Genomic DNA, 25,513 nt, shown 5'->3' on the forward strand with positions numbered 1-25,513 from the left:
GAGGCCTCCCCTAAGTTCCCAGGTCAGCCTATCTTATTTGCCCATAGCAGACAGTACACCTCAGTGCATTTGAAATTACTTGTGCTCCTTTTGCTTGCTAGATTACAAATTCCAAGTTTTGTCTTTCCCAGTTCATGGCCATATTCTTTGAACCTAGAACAGAGGCTGGTACATTTTGAGTGCTTAATAAATACTTCTGGACTACATAACTGGCAATAAAATAAACAGTTTATGGAGCTGGAAACTTACAAAGCACTTTTTACATATCTTGACTAATTTTATTCTCACACTATTCATATAAAGGAAAATTATTACTCTAATTTTTTACCAGTGAAGGAAACTGAGACTTCAAGAGATTAAGCTACTTAGGAGGAAGGCTGAGACTTGGATTCAAGGCTACGCCTGGCTAGCCCAGCTCTCTTGCTACACCATTATAGGGCCTTCCTCCTCGATGTTTCATGGTTAGCTACCATGGAGTCAGCCTCAGGCCCACGGATACACCATGCACAACGGAATGAAATGCTGCCCAGTCCTGCACCATCCTCATGATGGGCTGCAGATTGGATCATTGTGATCCATAGGGTTTTCACTGGGTGATTTTTGGAAATAGATCACCAGGCCTTTCTTCCTAGTTGGTCTTAGTCTAGAAGCTCTGCTGAAGCTAGTTCAGCATCAGAGCAACATGCAAGCCTCCACTCACAGACGAGCAGTGTCTGTGAATGAGGTGCACTGGTAAGGGATAACCCAGGTCTCTTGAACAGAAGGCAAGAATTCTACTGCTGAAGCACTATTGGCCTCACCCTTGATCTTTATATTCTCCTAACCCCAAAGATAAACTTAGAATCACCAGCACCTTCCATCCCCCACACCTGCTGTGGGATCCCAATTAATAACTGCCAAAAGCATCTGGTATTGTTCTGAGGAGCTGGGAAATCAATGTGTTCATTAGCAAGCTCCCCCTCCCAGCAATCAGCAAGGAAGACGAGGTGCTGGGGCCTGTTCTCTGTATTTCTCTTCAACCATCTGTGACCAAAAACGTTCTTTGAAATTCACCCTTCCTCGACTCTCACAATTATAATTTCATCTCCTTTTTATCTCCCACACTAATAATCATCCCCCTCAAATGAAATCCCCACAACCTCATCCCACCCTGATGGTCTGCTCATCTTTCCCAGGTCCTTCCCTATCAGCAGGAAAGAGGTCTAGATAAGGTAGGTGGCTTTAGGTCTCAATTTTTGTTTAAAAGGGAAGTAGACTTTTTTCCCCAGTGCCTCTCGGTCTGTCAGGCACTGTATTCACGGCTTGCTAGTTCAGACACTCCAAAAAGTAGGCAGATGATGTAAGTAAGCTTCAGACAGAGGCTAAATCTGAGCCTGTAGCTACCCCTGGGCCTCTGTTCAGAGCCAACCCTATTCCCCGGGAAGTAAGCTGATAGGCCAGGGGCCAGACTAAGATAAATCCCAAATGATGTGAGTTTTGGTACCCCACTGTATATTCTGAACCTGGTCTGTATAGGCCCAACCCACCAGGGCTAGTAAAAATTTTTTATTTTGAAAAATTTTAACCCTATTACGAAGTTACAATTATAGTTCAATGATTACCTGAATACCCTCTACCTAGATTAATCAACTGTTAACATTTTGCCACATGTCTATTATCTTTTTCTCTATAACTTTAAAAAAATATATATTTTCTGAAATCATTTGAGAGTAACTTGGCAACTCTTTAGCATGCATCTTCTGAGGATAAAAGCGTTTTTCTGCATAACCACAATACCGTGATCTCACTCAGGGCATTAGAGAACTAGTCTCTAATACACAGTCCTTATTCATACGGCCCAATAATGGCCTTTGAGCATTTCTTTCCCAGCTAGGATCCAATCAAGGATCATGTATTGCACTTAATTGTCATTTCTTGTTAGACTTTAATATGAAACTTGTCCTCAAACTTTCCCCCATGACATTGATTTTTTTTTTTTTAATAAGCCAGTTGTTTTGTGGAATGGTCCTCAATTTGAGAATTTGTGGCACACGATTCCAATTAGTTCCATCATTGGTAATGTTAAATTTGATCATTGGGTTAATCTGGTATCCACCAGATTTCTTCATTGTAAAGATATCTTTTCCCTTTTTAATTAATCAGTGATCTATGTGATGCTATTTGAGACTGCACAAATATCCTCCTTCCCAAACGACTCTTAATACAATAGCCTAAGCATCCATTGATAATACTCGAGTAAATCAATTACTATTATTATAACGGTGGTTGTAAAATAGTAGTTTTCTAATTCTATCCTTCTTCATGCATTAGTTGGTTTCTTCTACAAAAAGAGCTTCCCCTCTCCCCTTCCAATTTTTCGTATCATTCTAGACTCGTGACTTATTGTATTATATTATTTAACATGTTATGATCCATTGCTGTTATTCTTCTTCTTGTTGCTTTAACTGAGTATCTCAAAGGAGAAAAGGTTAAGTCTTCTGAGTTCCCTTCCAGTCTCTTTCTCCCCAAGCTCACCCATGGAGGACTTCACTTCCTAACCACTCCTATTTACCATGCTGACTTCATTTCTGATGTGGTCACCTGGGAAGTCACACTCAGGAATCAGGAACAGGACCTGATCATCACTGTCCATTTCCACGTTAGTCTCCACACTAGATTGTGAGCTCTCAGAAAGATGGGGTTACATCTCCCACATAACTGTATCCTCAGCAACTGGCAGGTGCTCACTGGTTGCTGTGGGGTACAGCTCAGGAAAGACGGCTTCAATCAAGCACGAAGTGGCAGCTGAAAATCTCGAAAGTCTTTATCAGAGGACGTGGAAGGAAAACTATTAGAATGTGCCAGGGCCCTGAAAAGCTTATAAAAGAGCAACCATATTAGCTTGAACTTTTACATGAGGTAAAAATAAACTTATGTTTTTAAATCACCATTATATTTGGGTCTGTCACAGGCAGCTGAACTTACATCCTAGTTAAATCCATCATTGTGTGTACTTTATGCTCCAGTCGTGCTATTTCTGGTTCCCAATGCTTTGCAAATTACCTGGGAATCTTCTTAAAATGCAAATGCTGATTCAGTGGGTCTGGGCTGGAAACTGAGATTCCCCATGTCTAACAAGCTCCCAGGTGAAGCCAAGGCTGCTGGTCCCAGGACACACCTCACTTTTAATAGCAAGGCACTATGGATGTGGTTTCATGTCTCCATGCTTTCGTAAATGCTGTTCCCTCTCCCTTGAATCCATGCCTCTCCTTGCATATGTGGAAAATTCCTATTTATTCTCCAATATCTTGATCAAACACCACCTCCTTTGTTCATTCACCAGCTGTTTTCTGAGCAGCTACTAAGGGCTAGGAAACCCTGGTGGCATAGTGGTTAAATGCTATGGCTGCCAGTCATAGGTCAGCAGTTCAAATCCACCAGGTGCTCCTTGGAAACTCTATGGGGAGGGGGGGCAGTTCTACTCTGTCCTATAGGGTCGCTATGAGTTGGAATCAATTTGACAGCAATGGGTTTGGTTTGGTCTTTTGGTACAATGGCCCATTACTGGTCTAGGTCCTGGGATCCATGGCTGTATGAGTGAGGTCTGTGATATCAGAAATCACACATTCTAGTAGAGAGAAATAGGTCATAAAATAAGTAAACAAATGAAACAACTAGGTAACTGAAAAGTATGGCAAGTATCATCAAAAACAAAGAGGGAGAGTGGTTAGATCAAGGCCATTCCTTTAGGTACATAGTCAGGGAGAGCCTTTTAGAAAAAAAAAAAGAGAGGGGAGTAATTGAGCTGAATTTGAAAGAAGAGAAGAAACCAGTCTTGAGAACAGCTGGAGGGAGAAGCACATTCCCATCAGAGGGAAGAAAGGACTTGGAACATGAAAGGACCCAAAATAAAGCCAGTGTAGCTTAAGGATTTTCTATGATGCTGAACAGGTTTAAGCAGAGCATCCAGACTGAGACAGACTAGAAAGAAAGGCCTGATGATCTACTTCTGAAAATCGGCCGGTGAAAACCCTCTGGATCACAAAGGTCAGATCCGCAACTGATTGTGGGATGGTGCAGGACTGGGAAACATTTCCTTCCGTTGTGCACGGGCCTTGCGTCGAGGTCTGACTCAGCAGCAGCTAACAACAGCAGCAGCTGCAGGAGAGTGAATGATGGGGAGAGAGTGATGGTTGGAGATGGAAGACAGAGTCAAGAGCTAGATAGTGTAGGACACTTTCACCATGGTAATGTGTCAGAATTTCATTATATGCAAAATGGGAAGCCACTGGAGAGTTTCAAGCACAGGAATGACAGGATTTGATTTATGTCTTTAAATAATCACTCTGGCTGCTCTGTGAATAATGTGTGGTAATAACAGGTAATGATAATTGTTAACATTTATTGATTGTGCTTATTATGTGCCACGCATTGCTCTGAGTGCTATGTAATGTTAACTCATTTCGTGCTCATGATATCCATATGAAGTAGGTATTATTATTATTCCCATTTTATAGATGAGACGACTGAGACAAAAGAAACCTTGAGAAACTTGTCCAAGTCATATAGCTAGTTGGAGCCAAGATTTGAACTCAGGCATTCTAGCTCTAGAGTCCTTGCACTAAACCACTCTGTTCTACTATAAGAGAAAGCATGGAAGCATGGAAGCTCATTGGGAGGGAATTGCAGTATTCTAGGTAAGGGATGTGCTCCTTAGAAGCAAGGATAGTGAGACTATGTCTCACATATCTTGGACATGCTATCAGGAGGAATCAGTCCCTAGAGAAGGACATCATGCTTGGTAGAGGGTCAGCAAAAAAGAGGAAGACCCTGAATGAGACGAATTGACACAGTGGCTGCAACAATGGGCTCAAGCGTGACAACAACTGTGACAGTGGTACAGGACCACGGGCAGTGTTTCCTTCTGTTGTACATAGGGTCACTATGAGTTGGAACTCATTCGATGGCACCTAACAACAACAGGCTAGGGATATTGTTGGCTTGGCAAATTTGAGAACTAAATGAGTGTTGCTAATGGGAGTGGAGGTTGGATGGTAAAGAGGCATCAATGATGGCTTCTAAGTGTTGAACTTCAAGCAAATTGGTGCTGTGGCTATATGCTGAGATGGGAAAAATAGGAAGATAAACAAGTCTGGTGTGAAATCAAGAGTTATGCATTAAAAATGTAAATTTTGAGATGTCTCTTTGATTCACAAACAGAAACATCAAGTAGGTGTGAGACTGGAGTTTAGGGAAGAAATCTACGTCAGAGATGCAAATTCATAAGTCACCAGCATGTTTAGGGTATTCGCCAAATTGGGAGTGAGTGTAGGTGCAGAAGAGAGGAAGGTTAAGTGTAAAACCTGGGGCTCATTAAGTTGTAGAGGTTGGGAAGAAGAGGAGAAGTCAGTAAAAGAGATTGGAAGACACTGTTCAGAGAATGAGAGGGGGAGCCAGGAGGGTGTGGAGTCCAAGACAAAAAAGTACATATAGAGAAGTGAAATGAATGTTCAAATGAGAGAAAGGCAGAGAAGAATCTATTAGATTTGGTCATATGGATGTAAACAGACCTGCTATTGCCTGAAAATATGCACTATTCCCTTCTTCCTTACTAACTGTATCCCAATTTGGGGCACATAACTGTTTGGAATAAAGACCTTGTTTCCTGGTCTCTCTTACAGCTAAGTGTTTCTATGAAAACAGGTTCTGTAAGCAGAAGTGTTAAGAGAATCTTCTGGAAAGGATCCTTAGGGGAGCTGATTCGACAAGTAAAAGTCTCTTCTACCCTTCCTAATGCCTCAAACTGGAATGTGGTTTGGATGGTTGGAGCCTCAGCAGCCACTGTGTATGTACTAGAGTTTGCTTGGTATTGTAGATAATAATAATAGTATCAGGCCCTGTTCTAAGTATCTCACATATTTGGAATTCGTTAAGGTTCTTCTCTAGATTGAGAGCCCTGAATAGGATAACTGTGTAAGTTCCTTCTAGCTCTAAACTTCGGCAGTTCTCTTGGGTTCAATAAATATTTGCTGAATGAATAGATGTGTATGCACATATGTAATACACATTTTCTTAGTAAACACGCATATAAAAATAAATATATACAAATGTATATTTGTTAAGCAAATGGATATTGTAGGTAAAGAAATACCTAGATCTTTGGGCAACTGAAGGTTAACACACACACACACACACAGACATCACTATGAGATAAAAATTATTATCCTTAGTTTACATTAGGAAAATAAGGCACAGAGCAGTTAAGTAGTTTGCCCATGGTCCCATAGTTAGAACATGGCAGAACCAGTATGCAAACCAAGGTGGTATGCCTTAGCTCCTAATAACTCTGCCATACTCCCTAAGACAGTAGTTTGTGGCCATGAAGTACAATCAGGCTGCCCAACCATGTGCTTCCTTCCAGCAATGTGAATCTGCTCTGGTGCTGGGGCAGCGGGCCAGGCAGCTGCACTCCCCAGAACTGTGGTCTGGGCAGCCCCGTCAGATGAAGGGGAAAGAGGAAACTGCTGAGGTGTGTTACTAGAGAGTGATTATCTGATGGGCCATGAAATCTGATTGAAGACTGGGGAAGAAGGGTTCTTCTTCTTCTCTAGATTGAGAGCCCTGAATAAGATGACTGTGTCAGTCCCTTCCAGCTCTAAACTTCTGCAGCTCTCTCGGGCTCAATAAATATTTGCTGAATGAATAAATGATAGATGCGTAGGCACATATGTAATAACATTTTCTTAGTAAACATGCATATAAAAATAAGTATATGATATACAAATGTATATTTGCTAAACAAATGGATACTGTAGGCAAAGAAAGTACCTCGCTCTTTGGGAACCTGAAGGTAAACGCACACAAACACATCACTAACGTTATTTTATATCACATGCAAATAAAGGGAAAGCACAACTGTTCCAAGTCATTGAAAATTCAGTGTCCAGATAATTGAGGCTTTGCTGCGTGTCTTAGAATGCTTTTTCAGTACACAGGCAGGGCCCTCCATACTCTCAGGGCTGCCACACAAAACCAAGCCCATTGCTGGCAAGTAGTGACCCTATAGGACAGAGCAGAATGGCCTCATAGGGTTTCCAAGGCTGTAATCCTTACAGAAGCAAACTGCCACATCTTTTTCCAGTAGAGCAGTTTGGTGGGTTTGAATGGCTGAGCTTTCGGTTGGCTGCTAAGCGCTTTAACCACTGCACCACTAGGGCTCCTTCAGGACTGCTACACTGAACACTACTGTGTGCAGCCCATATGTGGGAGGCTGCACATAGCAGAGATACTTGGTGGCCACAACTCATCCACGTCTTCCTCACACATCCGTGCCAAAAATGTGGGAGATGGGTGGTGAAAAGAGAATTTACCATGGGGTAATCAGAAACCATTAGGTCTACTGACCCGACTAAAAAGGCACTTCAGGATCTATATGAAATTACACTGAAATTCACTAGCATACAGGCACTCATGTGCCAGGTGTGTTACATATTTTAACCTAATTATAGTATTTAATAATTGCTCCTACCACCTGTCGGTTTGTCTTACTGTGGTAGCTTTCATGTTGCTGTGATGCTGGAAGCGATGTCACCAGTATTTCAAATACCAGTAGGGTCATTCATGGTGGACAGGATTCAGCAGAGTTTCTAGACTAAGACTAGGAAGAAAGGTCTGGCCATCTGCTTTGAAAAATCAGTCAATGAAAACCTTATGGATCACAACAGAACTTTGATGTAGCAACGGAGGATGAGGCCCCTGGGTTGGAAGGCACTCAAAATACACAGTGGCCACAACAATGGACTCGAGCATAACAATGATCGTGAAGATGGTATGGGACCAGGCAAACTTTTGTTCTGTTATACAAGGTCACCAGGAGTCAGAGTCAACTCTGTCACAACTAACAGTAATAATATTTGCTCACACTTACATACAGTGATTCTATACCAAGCTTATACTGAGCATTGTATGTGCATTATCTCATTTAAATCTCTCAAGGACCCTAAGAAACAGAGGCTTTTTCTAGTCCCATTGTACTAATTTGAAAGCTAAGGCTTAGCGAGGTTAGTTAATTCCCTGCCCCAGGTTACAACTACTAGTGGCAGTGCCAGTAGCAGGAGTTCAGTCTTTGTGTGATCCAAGCCCTCTATTCCTCCCACCATCTGTTGGCATGCAGCTCACAGGTATAAGAGTATTGTTTTCTCTTTCCTTTTACAGAGTTGCCTTCACAATTTCTTAAGACTTTTCTCCTGGTGGCACAGTGGTTAAGAGCTCGGCTGCTAACCAAAAGGTTGGCAGTTCGAATCCACCAGCTGCTCCTTAGAAGCCCTGTGGGGCAGTTCTGCTCTGTTTTATAGGATCGCTATGAGTCAGAATCAACTTGATGGCAATGTTTTTTGTTTTTTTTCTGTCCTGGAAGACCAGTGTCCGAATTCTCAGACCCTAGTCTTTGAGCCCCCTGCTCTGAGGACTCTCTCTCAAAGACCTCCATCCCCTTGCCTTTGGCTATAAGGCCTGAATGGGGTACTCATCCTTATACCCATATATTAGCTAAACCCATTAACCTGACATGATTCCACTGACACCCTTTTCAACAAGCAGCCCAACAGCTGATTTAACCAATATAGATTTATTGCTTAACGCTAGCGAGTAGGGCGCCAGGGAAGGAGGGAGAGCACCAGCAACCCTCCTTCCGCGTCCTGACTGGGCAGCCAGCTATCCTCTCCTCCAGCAATTACTGACACAAATCAGCAGCTTAGTGTAGATCTGAGTGAAGATACTGACACAGGTGCAATCCCTGCCTCCCATATGCTCAGCGCAGTCAGTCCTTTGGAAAGGCTCTTGTCAAGGGCCTGTCTGGGAAGAACTTGGAAGCTCAGAAACCAAGCAAATTGGGAGAGGTGGAAGGAGGTCTATAAAGTGGCCTTGTAACCAGGGTCCATTCTGTTTCCCACTCCCAGCTCTAGTCTGCCTGCTGTTTCCCTCAGCTGAGCACTGGGCTTCCATCACAAACAGCTCTCATTGCAGGCACTCAGCTGGCTGCAAATCATGGAGGCATATGGCTCAGATTCATGAAGCCAAGTCATTAGCCCTCTGACCCAATTATATGGATTATCACAAAGAACAAAGCAATTGGGATTCAGCCATCGCATTGTGCTTCATTTCAGGGTAGTGTTTTGGGAATCAGAGCTATTTTCTAGTTTTTCATACATGCCTAATTTATATGGTATAGAGGGGAGGCATTTCCAAATTTAGAAAACACAGTTGATGAGAGAGAAAAAGGTTTCTTAAGGGTAGAGGGCAGATGTTTCTTAAACGGAGGCAGCTGAAATAGGAACAAACTGTCACAGTTAGCAGTCAAGGGTCATGGGTTCTAGTCTTGGTTTCTGGTTCCAATGTGCTACCATGCTGTGTGACCTTGGGCAAGTCACATTTCTACTCTGAGACTCAGTGGCCATCTTTATAAAGTGAGGAGTTACCTTAATGATCTGTAAGGTCTCTTCCAAAACATCCACTCTCAGTTGATCACGCCCCAGGGTCGCATCATGATGGAAAACACAGTGAAATACTTTCATAAAGTAAGAGTAATTTCTAAATTGAGGCATATTTTTATGGCAGATTTTCAGCACAGGAGAATCATGAACATGTTTTCTCTGCTTTATTTTTAACGTGAAGTTGAACTAGGACAAAAATCAGATACCCCTGAATCTAAAACATGAACAAAATCAATTATATGACTTTGTATCCTTTGGTTAGACAGACAATTTAACAAAAAAGAAATCATGAAATCATGATTGCCCACTGACGCTATCTACTGGGTAATAAATGCTGTGTCATTTAATAAAAAATACTGCAAAGGAAAAAAATAATATTGCAGGTTTAGTATCTTAATTATGTAGATTTTATATTCAATGAACTCTTGCCAAAATAAATTGCGTATATTATCTAAAAAGCAAATGTTAATTAAAACTGTATCTTGATAGCGTGCTTGGTTCACAAGACATTCTGAGCATATGAGATTATATGACACACATTAGCTACAATCAACTCAGACTGAAGGTTTGGGTCATTTCAGTGATTCATGGAAACCAGACAGCGTTGGCTGGTACTGGCGTCTGACAGCAGTGCCTCACATATCTCTACAGAAGATGCAGCTTGATCCCAGCTTATTTTTCCAGATGAGCGAAGTGTTTCTGCCTGCTCCAGAGTCTCATAAATAGGACAGCTGACTTGAGTTCCCACTAATTAGCTGTTTAACACAAAGCTACCCAGTGATTGCTGCATCCAGGGGGACGATAATAAAATCTCCAGCAAGGAAATGAGATTGGGGTACAGATACAGAGAATTGGAGGGTACCATATTCGTCACTTGTCTCTTTCCCTCTGCTACCCTGAGCTTGGATGTCCCCAACATCAGACCATCATCCATTCTCCCTGATAGGTGTGTAATTGCATTCTTGAGCCACAGTATCTGTTGTTTTTTTTTTTAAACATCTTCGCTGCTGAGCACTGTATACAAAGAGCAAGATCCAAATGCTGAAGAATTGATTCTTTTACCCTCTCCAAGAGGCACTGTTCCAAAGCTGGTTTAATTATAGGTGTTTAGACGTACTGAGATGAACACCTTGGGAACAACTGTTACACAGCACTGCTCTGGAAAGCTTGCACTTTCTTTTCTATTTTTTTTTTTCTTCACTTTCAATTTTAACAAACACTCAACTGTGTGCTGCATGTAACTGATCTGTAATCAACGAAATACTAAAATGCCAAGTGTTAGAAAAAGGTCAGGGGAGGGCTTTCAGGCAGGAGCCTGGAGCCACATCGTGGCCTTGAATGGCAAGGCTGCCATTTCTATTGGACTTCCAGGGTCAGTTAGCTTCTGAGACACTACCAACACACTCTAATAGAAGCTCAGGTATATTCACCAAGCCATTTTCCACTGGCCTGTAAGCAACATTGAAGAACAGCCTTTAAATGTTGGCCTACATTCTACCAAAACCCTTTGCTGTCAAGTGGATTCCGACTCATAGCGACCCCATGTGTTACAGAGGAGAACTGAACTCCATAGGGTTTTCTTGGCTGTAATCTTTATGAAAGCAGATCACCAGGGTTTTCTTCCATAACTCCTCTGGGTGAGTGTGAATAGCCAACCTTTTGGTTAGTAGTCAAGTGCAAACCATTTTTGCACCACACAGAGACCTGGCCTACATTATGGAAGTTTCTAAAGAAGTAGCAGCTATAGAGGCCAACAGGCCTAGGTATGGATCTCATCATTACTACTTAGGAGGTGTGTGATGGTCAGTCACCTTACCCCTTTGAGCTCCAGTTTAACGGGTAAATAGGAGAGATAATGCCAATATCATCTGTCAGAACAAGGCCAGGGGCCAACTGTGGAACAGACCATCAATTGCTCATATGCGAGTTCAATCTGAAACTGAAGAAAATCAGAGCAAGTCCACGAGAGCCAAAATATGACCTTGAGTATATCCCACCTGAATTTAGAGACCATCTGAAGAATAGATTTGACACACTGAACACTGGTAACCGAAGACCGGACGAGTTGTGGAATGACACCAAGGACATCATACACGAAGAAAGCAAGAGGTCACTGAAAAGACAGGAAAGAAAGAAAAGACCAAGATGGATGTCGGAAGAGACTCTGAAACTTGCTCTCGAACATCGAGCAGCTAAAGCAAAAGGAAGAATTGATGAAGTGAAAACTGAACAGAAGATTTCAAAGGGCATCTCAAGAAGACAAAGTAAGATATTATAATGACATGTGCAAAGAGCTGGAAAATGGAAAACCAAAAGGGAAGAACATGCTTGGTGTTTCTCAAGCTGAAAGAACTGAAGAAAAAATTCAAGCCTTGAGTTGCAACAGTGAAGGATTCTATGGGGAAAATATTAAATGACGCAGGAAGCATCAAAAGAAGATTGGAGGAATACACAGAGTCATTATACCAAAAAGAATTAGTTGATGTTCAACCATTTCAAGAAGTAGCATATGATCAGGAACCGATGGTACTGAAGGAAGAAGTCCAAGCTGCTCTGAAGGCACTGGCGAAAAACAAGGTTCCAGGAATTGATGGACTATCAATTGAGATGTTTCAACAAACAGATGCAGTGCTGGGGATGCTCACTCGTCTATGCCAAGAAATATGCAAGATAGCTTCCTGGCCAATTGGCTGGAAGAGATCCATATTTATGCCTATTCCCAAGAAAGATGATCCAACCGAATGTGGAAATTATAGAACAATATCATTAATATCACACACAAGCAAAATTTTGCTGAAGATCATTCAAAAATGGCTGCAGCACTAGAATACCAGAAGGATGTTTACCTGTGTTTTATTGACTATGCAAAGGCATTCGACTGTGTGGATCATAACAAATTATGGATAACATTGGGAAGAATGGGAATTCCAGAACACTTAATTGTGCTCATGAGGAACCTTTACATAGATCAAGAGGCAGTTGTTCAGACAGAACAAGGGATACTGATCGGTTTAAAGTTAGGAAAGGTGTACGCCAGGGTTGTATTCTTTCACCATACCGATTCAATCTGTATGCTGAACAAATAATACCAGAAGCTGGACTATATGAAGAAGAACGGGGCATTAGGATTGGAGAAAGACTCATCAACAACCTGCGTTATGCAGATGACACAACCTTGCTTGCTGAAAGTGAAGAGGACTTGAAGCACTTACTAATGAAGATCGAAGACCACAGCCTTCAGTATGCACCTCAACATAAAGAAAACAAAAATCCTTACAGCTGGACCAATGAGCAACATCATGATAAATGGAGAAAAGATTGAAATTGTCAAGGATTTCATTTTACTTGGATCCACAATCAACAGCCATGGAAGCAGCAGTCAAGATATCAAAAGACGCATTGCATTGGGTAAATCTGCTGCAAAGGACCTCTTTTAAGTGTTGAAGAGCAAAGACGTCACTTTGAAGACTAAGGTGCGCCTGGCCCAAGCTATGGTGTTTTCAATCGAATCATATGCATGTGAAAACTGGACAATGAAATAAGGAAGACCGAAGAAGAATTGATGCCTTTGAATTGTGGTGTTGGGAAGAACATTGAACATGCCACGGACTGCCAGAAGAACAAATAAATCTGTCTTGGAAGAAGTACAACCAGAATGCTCCTTAGAAGCAAGGATGGAGAGACTGCACCTTACATACTTTGGACATGTTATCAGGAGGGATCAGTCTCTGGAGAATGACATCATGCTTGGCAAAGTACAGGGTCAGTGGAAAAGAGGAAGACCCTCAACGAGATGGATTGACACAGTGGCTGCAACAATGGGCTCATGTATAACAACAAGTGTAAGGATGGCACAGAACTGGGCAGTGTTTCATGCTGTTGTGCATAGGGTTGCTATGAGGTGGAACCAACTCGACGGCAGCTAACAACAACAACAAGCTTCCTACTTCTATTTTTTGCCAGCAACCTTCCAGTAGCCATGGACATCTACTACCTCTGGCATCTTTTAGGGGTTTCAATCTATATAATGCAAAACCTCTTCCTTGATCCCAGGGACAGAGCTCAGCATCTCCTCCACAATCTCAGGGCCAGCCAAATGGCGCCCCCTTGGATCGAGGCCCAGTGAGGAGGTGTTTCCTCAGCATGCTCAGCTCCAGTCAGTGGCACCCTCAGCAGTCCAGCACTGCAGCCTAGTGTCTTCTTCTCTCTGATCCTAACACCATCCTGGGTGGCCCCTTCTCGTTGATTCCAGCACTGGTTGGCCAGCATCCCTAGCCCCTTGGCAGTGCATGGTACTCCCCACAGCTTAGCAGGAGGGAACCACTGGGCTCTGGAAATGCAGAAGCTTTCCGTCTGTTTACACAGCCCTACCTAAGGTTGGCAGTTGCATCCAATTTAATCTCTGACTGACTTCACCTTTACTTTTTGTCAGGGCTTTGATCCAGTTTGCTCCACTTTGACCTCCTGCTGAGAATTTGCATTTCCACCCCAGGTATACTGAACCAGAATCTACATTTTAACAAATCCCCAGATGATTCTTACGAATCCTCAGGTGATCCTTATGTGTACATAAGAATCATCTAGAGATCTCATTAAAAGATAGACACCGATTTAGTATACCTGGGGTGCAAATGCAAATTCTCAGCAGGAAGTCCAACCAGAACAAACTGGTTCAAAGCCCTGCTATGTGTATTTACTAATCTCTGGCTGATTTCACCCTTCCTTCTTGTTCTTCCAGGCCTTCAAGCTATTTTACAACTAATTCCCTGTATTATATCCTCTTTGTGTGAAACACGAAATGCGGTTTGTCTTTTCTCAACTGGATCCTGACTGATATTGTCCACACATTTGAACATGGACATTAAACCTGAGGGGCAAAGGGAGATTAAGAAGGTTGTTTTAAAAGTTAATACCCTTTAATCCAATAATTCTACTTCTGCAAATCTAGTCTAAGGAAATAAACTAAAATATTAAAGTCATGTTGGCTGAATTCTGTTCTTCCTTTAAGATTCACTTGAATGTTACCTCCTCATAGAGGCTTTTCTGGCTGCCAAATATAAATTATTTGCTTCTGTTATACTTCCTCCAAATGAGGCATTAGTGGTTCAGTGGTAGAATTCTCACCTTCCATGAGGGAGATCTGGGTTAAATTCCCAGCCAATGAATCTCAAGCATAGCCACCACCCACTGGTCAGTGGATGCTTGGGTGCTGCCACGGTGCTGAAAAGGTTTCAGCAGAGCTTCTAGGCTAAGACAGGCTAGGAAGAAAAGCCTGGCAACCTACTTCTGAAAATCAGCCAATGAAACCTTACAGAACACAATGGCAATATCGGCAACTGACCATGGGGATAGTGCAGGACTGGGCAGTGTTTTGTTCTGTTGTGCATAGGATCGCCATGATTTGGGCCAACTTGACCACAGCTAACAATAACAACATTTCCTCAGATCACTCTGAACTTTTATACCACTCATCACAATTTTCAATAATCTAATTTAGTGATTCTCTATTTTTCTCTGCATTAGGCACAATCTCAAAAAGAGCAGAAAGTGGGTTTGTGTTCTCATTGATCTTTCTAGCATCAGGGAAGGGGATTATTTTATGTAGGTTCTCAAAAAATGTCTGTTGAATAAATAAACGAACGCCCAAAGACGCTCACTGTCGAAACAAATCACTAACTTCATTTGGAAGGGCAAGAGGTCCCAGATAAGCATTACTGAAGAAGAAGAACAAAGAGGAAGGCCTCACTCTACCTGATTTTAGAATCTACTATACTGCCACAGTAGTCAAAACAGCCTAGTGCTAGTACAACAACAGATAACTAGACCAATGGAACAGAATTGAGAAACCAGACAAAAATCCATCCACATATGAGCAGTCGGTATTTGACAAAGGCCCCAAATCAGTTAAATGGGGAAAAGACAGTCTTTTTAACAAAAGGTGCTGGCATAACTGGATATCCATCTGCAAAAAAAATGAAACAAGACCCACACCTCACACCATGCACAAAAACGAGTTCAAAATAGATCAAAGACCTAAATATAAAATCTAAAACAACAAAGATGCTCACTGTGGCATTATTTATACTAATGAAAAACTATAAACAACCTACATATCCGATATGATAGAAATGGGTAAGGACATGAAAAATCCACTCAATGAAACAGCCAAAACCAAAACCCACTGCCGTGGAGTCAATTCCGACTCATAGCAACCCTATACGACACAGTAGAACCGCACCATAGAGTTTCCAAGGAGTGCCTGGTAGATTTGAATTGCCAACCTCTTGGTTAGCAGCTGTAGCACTTAACCACTACGCCAACAGGGTTTCCAATGGAACAGCAGAAATACGATATTTAGCCTGACACAAATGTTTCTCAAAGCATGGTCTATGAACCAACTGCCTCAAAATCGTCTGGAATGTTTGTTAAAATGCAGGTTCCCACGTACCACCAAAGCATCTTCATAAGTCCTTCAGGTGATTTTTATGCACCTGAACTCTACGGAATCCTTAGTACTCATGCAATTTAAAAAGATTTTTTCAATAACTTGAATGTATTTTCCATGTTGGTTGGGCAAGACAAAAACAAAACCACTAAGCAAATAAGCAAATAACCACAGAATTAAATTAAATAAATTGCCAGATAAGAAGACAGACGTACATAGGGAGGTACACAGACAGATACACAAAGAATGAATGTAACTACTCTTTTTTTTTTTTTAATCACACATACACACACACAAAAGACAGGAAGGAAATACACCATGTTTCTCTTCGGGGAATGGTAAAATTATTACTTTGCCTTCCTCTTTCTGATTTTCCATATTTTCTAAATTTCTGATTATAAGCATGTATTTTACAATGAAAATTTTTAAAAAATATATAAGAGAGAGAGATGGTTAGCAGAACTCCCAGGCCAGCTGCAGACCCAGCGTCAAGATCTCCGACCTCTCCTCTCCTGGTTTATCACCACTCGTCACCCATCTGGCATATGATGTGATCATCTCCTTAACTCTTACCCCAGCTGCACTAAAACCAGAGCATGGCTGCTAGTAAGCCATTGAAATTTCATACTTAAGACATCAAAGCTGGCAGGCTTGCTTTCAATTTCCCCCCAGCTCATCTTCTTAGGAGAAAAAATTCTTGAAAGCACTTGATCCCTTGAAGTTATTGGGCACCACATTTAGGCAAAGCTCTGCTCAGGAGAGAGACACAAAGTGGGAGAGAGCCCACGCACAGTATCTTAAGGGCTTGGGCATGTGTGTGACGTGGCAGGAAAAAAGAAACTGAGAAGCCAATGAGTTCAAAGCCCTGTGAGTACAATTCTCGACAGTCTGTACAATTATTGTCATGCTGGAAAGAGGGAAGATGGCAAGTATGGCAGCAGTTAATCTTGAGAGGGCATCTCCTGGCAGCCGAGCCTGGAGCCTAGCATTACCCAGAAACAGCACAATGGCTTGCTGTTAGGCTGTCTCCGAGGAAAATTCTAGGTGAGCCCTTTGACACCCTTAAAATAGAGCCCAGCTTGTTGGAGACGAAGCTTCCACCCTGCTGCCAATTCTAGAGTTGGCAACTCTGCAAGACCCCAGGCCTTCTTCTTCAGTGTTCCATAAAGACAGTTGCTTTCCCAGGCAGGTGAAAGAAAATGATCCCCACTTCCTATAAAGTAAAAGGCAGAAGTACTCCCTGACAGCAAAGTCTTGGCTGTAACAGCCCAACCACCACCTCAGAGCAGGCACTTTGACAGGCACTGACAAAGCAGGAGTGCAGTCAGCAGTGGCCCAGCCCTTCTTTCACCCAGACAATGAAATTATCATAAAGAACTTGGCAGCAGCCCCTTCACTGGTCTCTTGACCCCAGTTTCCCTGCAACTTTAATCCTTTCTAACAAAAGTAAACCTTCCCAAAGCCTGATTTCATCAGCTTCAAATACCAAATGCTACAGAATCAGGGGAGGGTTTTACAGGTTGGCATTCAAATCTCTTAACATTCTAGCTCCTACTAATATTTGTAAATGTATAATAACAGTAGCTAACTTGTATTAAGTATTTACTTTGTATTAAGCCATATTTTAAGTGTTTTTTAAGGATTAGTTCATTTAGTTCTCAAAACTACCTTACGAGAAAACAATAAGGAGTCCCATTTTACAGATGAGAAAACTGTGGCACAGACAGGTTACTTAAACTTAACTTGCCTAAGGTTATAGAGCTAGTAAACGGGAGAAGAGAATGTAAAGCCAGGCAGTGTGACTCCATAGCCCACACATAAACATGTGTAACCACTGTACTGTACCGCTACCCAGTTGTCTCTGGAAGGAATGGTCCCTGGTAGCCCCATCAATCTAAACACTTACCTCTAAGTGTGTCTACGCTACTCTCCCTTTTCTCCCCCATGTCCTTCTCTGCCCCATAGAGTAAGCATGTATCAGTCCCTGGATCCACTGCCCAATTTGAGGTCCCAGGGCATTTGCCAGGGTCCCTGTCCCTTCTCTGCAGTATAGGGCAGTCTTGGGTAGACATGTTACTCATCAGGGTCCAGAGAGCCTCAGTGTTCAGCTGACTGTACTTTAGGGATGTGGGCTAGGGCTCTACCGAATTTTAACAGAGAGGAGTTCACTCCAGTGCCTCAACTGTAAAAAGGGGAGAACAGTCCTGTCCCACAAAATTGTAATGAGGGTTGGTTAAATGACAGAAAGGTCACACAGGAAGGGGTGTGGCATATTTGCATGAGCTCAGGCTTTTGAGTAAGACAGATCTCAGTTTGAATCCTGGGTCCTGCCATTTATTCTGTGACCCTGGACTTGTTACTGTGCCCCCTTGATTTTCAATTTTCTCCATTGAGAAATAGTGATAGACCACCTTCTGTTGGAGGGAGGATTAAAAGAGGAGACATTCATACCATACCCCAGTGCCCTCGAGACCATGACTGACACAAATAAGCACTCAAAAACTGGCAGTTCCTTTTTGACTCCAGCACTGTGGCTTAAAAAACCAAACCAAACCTGTTGCCGTCGAGTTGACTCCAACTCAAGGTGACTTCACGTGTTATGGAATAGAACTGTTCCATAGGAGTTTCTTGGCTGTAATCTTTACAGAAGCAGATCACCAGGCCTTGCTTCCATAGTGCTGCTGGGTGAGTTCAAACTGCCAAACTTTAGGTTAGCAGCAGATCACAAACCATCTGCACCCCTCAGGTACCTGCACTGTGGTGTATGTAGGCCCTGTATTATGTGCTGGGGATGTAGAAATGAAGAGGACACTCTCCTTGCTCTCAAGGAGCTCCACAGATTACTGTAGTTTACAGAAATGTAAACAGGTGAATACAGCATCATGGGACAGGTAAACACAGGTTCCGGTGAAACATAAGAAAAGAGCCGCCAAATATTGCATAGGGGTAGGAGGCAGTCAGAGGTGCCAGACTCCAAAGGGAGGAAAGCTTGACCTAAGCTTTGAAAAATGTAGAGATGGACACTACAACCTGAGCTCCGATCCCAGCTCTGCCCCCTTGCAAGGTGATCATGACAGAGAAACTTTACCTCTCAGAGCTTTGGCCCACATCAGAAAAAAGAGGTAAAAATGGTGTTTAACTGGCAGAATTGTTGTGAAGTTTATAGAAAAGAGTGAACAAAAGTGTTGGGATAGCTAAACTTAGGTAAGTTTAGGGACTATGCTAGATATCAGATTAGAGGAAGCCTTAATGATAACTTAAAAAAAAAAAATCGATGAATCTCTACATGGAGCATTAGTGAGTTAGAAGAAGTCACTGAATGTATGTACATGCACATGTGTGTGCTTGGATTTGTACTTGAATTCATTTAAGGAACCCATTCTTAATAAAGGCCTAGGGAGAGGCCAGATGAACTGACACTTCTACATCATGGTAGCCATCCTCCACCCCAGCCTAACTCAAATTTATAGAGTTCATTTTTCCTAAGTTGCTCTAAGTGCTTCAGGTATACCATCTGATCTACCTTTATGACATTTCAACGTAGTAAGAGGCAGCCAGCATTACTTTCATTTATCACTGCGGTTATTAAGGCAGACAGCTAAGTTAGCTTAAGTACATGGAATCGTAGGACAGAAAGAAACCTTGAAGGTCATTTAGTTTGATCCCTACTCTAGGGCTATGGAGCCCTGGTGGTGCAGTGGTTAAGAGCTCAGCTGCTAACAAAAAGGTCGACAGTTCAAATCCACCAGCCACTCCTTAGAAACCCTATGGGGCAGTTCTAATCTGTCCTACAGGGTCACTATAAGTTAGAGTCAATTTGATGGCAACGGGTTTGGGTTTGGTTTGGTCCTAGAGCTATAACGCCCTCAACAGTACTCCAGTCAACGGCTTTTTCAGCTAACATCTGAATATCTCCAAGGATAGGGAGCTTACTCTGTAAGGAGTGAAATCTAAGTTTGGGCTTGGAAAAGCCTTTTTCTTACAAGGCTAAATAGAAGCTAGTCTGGGCTTTGGAGTCTAAAAGATTTGGGTTCAAATTTCAGACTCACCTTTTACTAGCTGAACAAATTATTCTCTACAAATCTCTATACCCTCATGTATAAGATTAGAATACAAAATATTTACTTCCTAGAGTTGCTCTGGTGATTAGATACAGTAAGAGATATCAAGGCGTTTTGACAAATATAAAGCACTATGCATGTATAAACTATTGTTAGTATCATTATCAACATAAAGGCATTCCCTTTGATGGGTACTATCATTCATGATTTGTTGCTGGGACTATAAATTGGCATAATCCTTTTGATGGACACAGTGGACCTACCTATCAACATTTAAACATACACAGTCCTTTGGTGCTAGGAATTTATTTGACAGATTTACTAATATGTGTGTATAAGGCATGTGTTCAAAGATATTATTCATCACTACATCATCAGTAACTTAAAAACACTGGGAACAACCTTAATGTCCTTCACTAGGGAATTAATTATATAAATTTTAATATGGAAATACAATGGAATGCAGTCGTATTGTTAGGAAAATGAAGTATTTCTATATGTACTGGTAGAGACTAATCTCTAGGATTATTCAGTGGAATAAGTAAACTGTAGCACAGTTTATATAGTCTGGACCACTGTATTAAAAAAGAAAGGTGAATATGATACATGCGCCCATATACACATGAGTGTTCTCTGTCTGGAAAAATAAAGAAGAAATTGGTAACAGTAGTTGCGTTGTGGAAAGTAAATCAGGGGACTGATTTTTACTGTATCTATTTTTCTACTGTTTTAATTGTTTTTACCATGAAATATGCACTCCTTTTATAACAACCCAAATAAAAGTACCATAAACATGCTGACTCCCTATCTATACTTAAAGTTCCAAGAGGGAAGAATCATACCATTCTCCTCATCTTAATAAACAATTACCACATTCCACAGGCCAATCCTCAGAATCAAGATCATCTACTCTTTCTCTCATGTCCAATTTTTAATAAATTTGGTCTACTGTACTTTTGGTGAATAGGTTTCAGCAGAGCTTCCAGGCCAAGACAGACTAGGAAGAACAACCTGGCAATCTACTTTAAAAAACTGGCCAGTTGTCATGGATTGAACTGTGTCCCCCCAAAATATCTGTTGACTTGGCTAGATCACGATTCCCAGTGTCATATGGTGTCTACCATTTTGTCATCTGATGTGATTTCCCTGTGTGTTGTAAATCTTATCGCTATGATGTAATAAGATGGATGAGTGCCAGTTATATTGATAAGATCTCAAGATTAGACAGTGTATTAAGCCAATCTGTTTTGATATATAAAAGAGAGAAGCAAGCAGAGAAACATAGGGACCTCATACTACCAAGAAAGAAGCACCAGGAACAGAGCATGTCCTTTGAACCCAGGGTTCCTGCGCAAAGAAAGCTCCTACTCCAGGGGAAGATTGGTAAGAAGGACCTTCCTCCAGAATCCACAGAGAAAGTCTTCCCCTGGAGCTGATGCCCTGAACTTGGACTTCTAGCCTACTAGGCTGTAACAAAATACACTTCTCTTTGTTAAAGCCATCCACTTGTGGTTTAGCTATTACAGCAGCACTAGATAACTAAGACACCAGTAAAAACCTCATGAATAGCAGTGGATCACTGTCTGATATAGTGGGAGAAGATAAGCCCCTCAGGTTGGAAGGCACTCAAAATACTACTGGGGAAGAGCTGCCTCCTCAAAGTCGAGTCAACCTTAACAATGTGGATAGAGTAAAGCTCTCAGGAACTTCATTTACTGATGTGGCATGAATCAAACGAGAAGAAACAGCTGCAAACATCCTTGAATGATCAGAACATGTAATGCACAAAGTATGAAGCTAGAAAAATTGGAAGTTGACAAAAATCAAATGTGACTCATAAAGATTCATATCCCAGGCATTAGGGAGCTAAAATGGACTGGTGTTAGCCATTTTGAATCAGACAATCATACAGTCTACTATGCTGGGAATGAGAAATTGAAAAGGAATGGCACTGCACTCATTTTCTTTAAGAACATTTCAAGATGTATCCTGAAGTACAATGCTGTCAGTGATTGGATAATATCCATAAGCCTACAAGGAAGACCAGTTAATACGACTATTATTCAAATTTACACACTGAACATTGAAGATTTTTACCAACTTCTGAAGTCTGAAATTGATCAAACATGCAATCAAGATGCATTGATAATTGCTGGTGATTGGCTTGTGAAAGTTGGAAACAAGAAGAAAGAAAACAAAGTTGAAAATACAGCTTTGGTGACAGAAACCATGCTGGAGATCACATGATAGAGTATTGCAAGACCAACAAATTATTCATTATAAATTCCTTCTTCCAACAACATAAATGGTGATAATACACATGGACTTCACTAGATAGAATAGACAGGAATCAAGTTGATGACATCTGTGAAAAGGCACGATGGAAAAGCTCAATATCATCAGTCAGAAGAAGACCAGGGGCCAACTGCAGAACAGACCAGTGATTGCTCATATTCAAGTTCAAGTTGAACTGAAGAAAATTGTCCATGAGACCAAAGTACAATCCTGAGTATATCCCACATGAATTTAGAGACCATCTCAAGGATAGATTTGATGCGTTGAGCACTAATAAGTGACGACCAGACGAGTTGTGGAACGACATCGAGGACATCATACACGAAGAAAGGAAAAGGTAATTAAAAAGACAAGAAAGAAAGAAAAGACCAAAATGTACATCAGAAGTGACTCTGAAACTTGCTTTTGAATACAGAGTAGCTAAAGCGGATGGAGGAAATGATGAAGTAAAAGAATTGAAGATTTCAAAGGGTGGCTCAAGAAGACAAAGTAAAGAACTACAATGTGCAAAGACCTGGAGTTAGAAAAACAAAAGGGAAGAACAGGCATTTCTCCAGCTGAAAGAACTGAAGAAAAAAATTCAAGCCTCAAGCTACAATACTGAAGGATTCTATGGACAACATATTGAACAATGCAGGAAGCATCAAAAAAAATGAGAGAAGGAATACACAAAGTTACTGTACCAAAATGAATTGGTTGACGTTCAACCACTTCAGGAGGTAGCATATAATCAAGAACAGATAGTATTGAAGGAAGAATTCCAAGGTGTCAAGGAATTTGGAAGACATATACCTGGCCAACTAACTGAAAGAGATCTATATTTGTGCCCATCCCAAGGAAAGATAATCTAACAGAATGTAGAAATTATTGAACAACATCACTAATATCACACCCAAATACTATTTTGCTGACGATAATTCAAAAACTGCTGCAGAAGTACATTGATAGGAAACTTGCCAGAAATTCAGTTTGGATTCAGAAGAGGACATAAAACAAGAACTATCATGGCTGATGTCGGATAGATTTTGGCTGAAAGCAGAGAATACCAGAAAGATGTTTAACTGTGTTTTATTGACTATGCAAAAGCATTCAACTGTGTGGATCATGAGGAATCACGGATAACATTGAGAAGAATGCAAATTCCAGAACACTTTATTGTGCTCAGGTGGAACTTGTACATCGACCAGGAAGTAGATGTTCAAACAGAACAAGGGAATACTGAGTGGTTTAAAGTCAGGAAAAGTGTGCATCAGGTTTGTATCCTTTTGCCAAACTTATTCAATCTGTATGTTCAGCAAATAATCTTAGAACCTGGACTAAATGAAGAAGAACGAGGTGTCAGAATTGGAGGAAGACTCATTAACAACTTGGGATTTGCAGAGGACACAACCTTGCTTGCAGAAAAAGAGGACTTGAAGCACTTAATGATAAAGGTCAAAGACTACAGCCTTCGGTATGCATTACACCTCAACATCAAGGAAAAAAAAAAAAAGTACTCACAACTAGACCAGTAAGCCACATGGTGATAAATGAAGAAAATTTTGAAGTTGTCAAGGATTTCATCTTACTTGGACCCACAATCAACACCCATGGAAGTAGTAGTCAAGAAATCAAATGCTGTATTGCAATGGGCCAATCTTCTGCAAAAGACCTCTTTAAAGTATTAATAAAGCAAAAATGCCACTTTGAGGACTAAGGTGAGCCTGACCCAGTCCATGGTATTTTCAATTCCCTCACATGTTTTTTCACATGTAAGCAAAAGCTGGACAATGAATAAGGAAGACTAAAGAAGAATTGATGCCTTTGAATTATGGTATTGGTGAAGAATATTGAATATACCATGGACAGCAAGAAGAACAAACAAATCTGTCCCAGAAGAAGTACAAGCAGAATGCTCCTCAGAAGGGAGGATGGCATGACTTTGCCTCTGGTACTTTGGACATGTTATCAGAAGGGACTAGTTCCTGCAGAAGGACATCATGCTTGGTAAAGCAGAGGGTCTGAGAAAAATAGGAAGACCCTCAATGAGACAGACTGACACAGTGGTTGCCAACAATGGGCTCAAACGCAGCAATGATTGTGAGGATGGCGCAGAACCAGGCAATGTTTTGTTGTGTTGTGCACAGGGTTGCTGTGAGTTGGAACCAAGTCAACAGCACCTAACAACAACAACTGTGCTTTGGGGATAGATCCAGAATCATTCACTTCTTGTCACCTCTGCTGCCACTGCCTTGGGCTGGTCCACCCTTATCTCTCCCTTATAATGCTGGTTTCTCTGCTTCCCCCTGCCTCCTTTGGTCTCTTCCCCATGTAGAAACCCAACTGGACTTCAAAACCTTAATCAAAATAGGTCAACTCTCTGCTCAAAATACCCATGGAAGCAGCAGTCAAGAAATCAAAAGGCGCACTGCATTGGGCACATCTGCTGCAAAGGACCTCTTTAAAGTGTTGAAAAGCAAAGATGTCACCTTGAAGTCTAAGGTGTACCTGATTCAGGCCATGGTATTTTCAATCGTATCCTATGCATGTGAAAGCTGGACAATGAATAAGGAAGACTGAAGAATTGACGCCTCTGAATTGTGATGTTGGTGAAGAATATTTAATATACCATGGACTGCCAAAAGAATGAACAAATCTGTCTTTGAAGGAGTACAACCAGGATACTCCTTAGAAGCAAGAATAGTGAGACTATGTCTTATATACTTTGGACACTTTGTCAGGAGGGATCAGTCCCTGGAGAAGGACGTCATGCTTGGTAGAGTGCACGGTCAGAGGAAAAGAGGAAGACCCTCAATGAGGTGGATTGACACAGTGGCTGCAACAATCGGCTCAAGCATAACAAAAATTTTAAGGATGGCACAGGACCAGGCAGTGTTTCGTTCTGTTGTGCATAGTGTCGCTATGAGCTGGAACTGACTCAACAGTACCTAACAACAACAACTGCTCAAAATCCCCCAAGAGCTTTTCATCTTACTCAATATCAAAGCAAAAATCCTTGTAATGGCCTCTAATGACCTATGTAGGTACGTGGTCTGGCCCAGTTACCCCTTTGCCCTCACCTTCTAACATTATCCCTCTTTCTCATTCTGCTCCAGGCACATTGGCCACCTTAGTTTTTCTTGAGCTCATTCTCATCATTGTGCCAGTACTTTCCTCATCACAGAAGGTACTTCCCACATATATTCATATGGCTAGCTCTCACTTCCAAAAAAGGTCATTTTATTCCTTTCTTCACCAACTTC

At 41.6% G+C, this 25,513-nt stretch overlaps 1 long non-coding RNA gene across 1 annotated transcript in view; it reads right to left on the reverse strand.

The window, feature by feature from the left end:
• LOC126073127 (uncharacterized) overlaps positions 1 to 25,513 on the reverse strand; it is a 342,628-nt gene that overhangs the window by 21,520 nt on the left and 295,595 nt on the right. The window lies entirely within an intron of this gene.

Source organism: Elephas maximus, chromosome 3 (assembly GCF_024166365.1).
Source record: "Elephas maximus indicus isolate mEleMax1 chromosome 3, mEleMax1 primary haplotype, whole genome shotgun sequence".
NCBI classification, from domain to species: domain Eukaryota; kingdom Metazoa; phylum Chordata; class Mammalia; order Proboscidea; family Elephantidae; genus Elephas; species Elephas maximus.